Source organism: Salvia splendens, chromosome 9 (assembly GCF_004379255.2).
Source record: "Salvia splendens isolate huo1 chromosome 9, SspV2, whole genome shotgun sequence".
NCBI classification, from domain to species: Eukaryota; Viridiplantae; Streptophyta; class Magnoliopsida; order Lamiales; family Lamiaceae; genus Salvia; species Salvia splendens.
Window position 1 is genome coordinate 24,129,719 of NC_056040.1, and position 1,371 is coordinate 24,131,089.

Below are 1,371 nucleotides of genomic sequence, written 5' to 3' on the forward strand. Positions count from 1 at the left end.
TCTCTTCACTACAATAAAAAGGCCATTAAGGACATTTTTTAGTACAATTAATGACGATAATTTGTGTTTCTAAATACACCACCAACGCTTCAAAAATCGTCTTTATTATTAGTGTCACAACTAAAATTAGAGGACGGAAACGTCCTAAAAAACACAAGATGAAGTTAATTTGTCCTTGATTTAGGAACGCTTTTTTCGCGTTCTAAATTTTTGTTATTTTTTAAAACTTTCCAGTGATTTCATCTCAATTTTTGTGTCTCTAAAAGATACTCCTATATTTTTTGTAGTGCTTCTACTTTATTCACTCTCCTACTTTACTTTCACTCTATTTTAACTATTTATTAGTATTATTTTCTCAAAACGCACAGCCAAAAAAAAAGAATCATCAACCCTGATTTTCATAAAAATATGAAATCCGTAATTAGCGTCTACTTTAGTAATAGCAAGATGCGGAACATTACCTGAAACTGAAAGGAAATGTTTAGTGCATTATTAAATACTACTCAGATAGACATTGGTCTAACTAATTAAAATTAGTCATCTTACTGCATTCACAATTTAAAATATACACTTTCTGCACCCTAAAATAATCCAAAATAAATCTTACCTAACTTTAAATTTATTCAGCCCCCATGTTTTCCGCAGTTGCTTTTGTGATGATAAACCTTCTTATTAGTTTTTTCCACCATTGTTTCTTTTCCTAATCAAACCTCCTAATGGAGAAAAGAATCGTTTAATCTGGACTGTTAATCTTTATTAGATACATCATTATCGATTTAATCATGAGCTCACTGATTCATTAGTTACATGACTATATATATGCAATGATTATTATCATGCACAAGTAATTAAAAATTGTATGATTCGGAAACCAATAATAAATCTACGAATTTCTTGGGTCAAGTTTGATCTACAAGCAAACCACTAGTTAAATTTGTTGGGAACTTCAATTAAATAAAAATAAGAGAAAAGATATATTGGCTTTAATTAATTAATAGTATAAAAAATTAAACAACGTAGAACATCATCTAAGCTGACATATGTTTTTATTTTCATCCCAAGATTCCCCCGTGATCGAAGACATTAATTAACACTAAGCTGATTACACAAGTACATTTGTTTTTAGTACAAGATGAATGCATAAAAATAAATCAAATCAATCTATCATTTATTTTGAATGATTGATTAATTTTAACAATATTTTTTTTAAAAAATTCAATATTAGATATATCAGTATCACTATCACTATCACTATCATTTAATAATCATTGAAAATAAAAGCACCCACAACCGTGCTCTTGCCAACGAGTACGGTTATGGGCCCGACGCCACTTTTTCTGCCTGCTCTTAGGCAAGAGCACAACACCCACA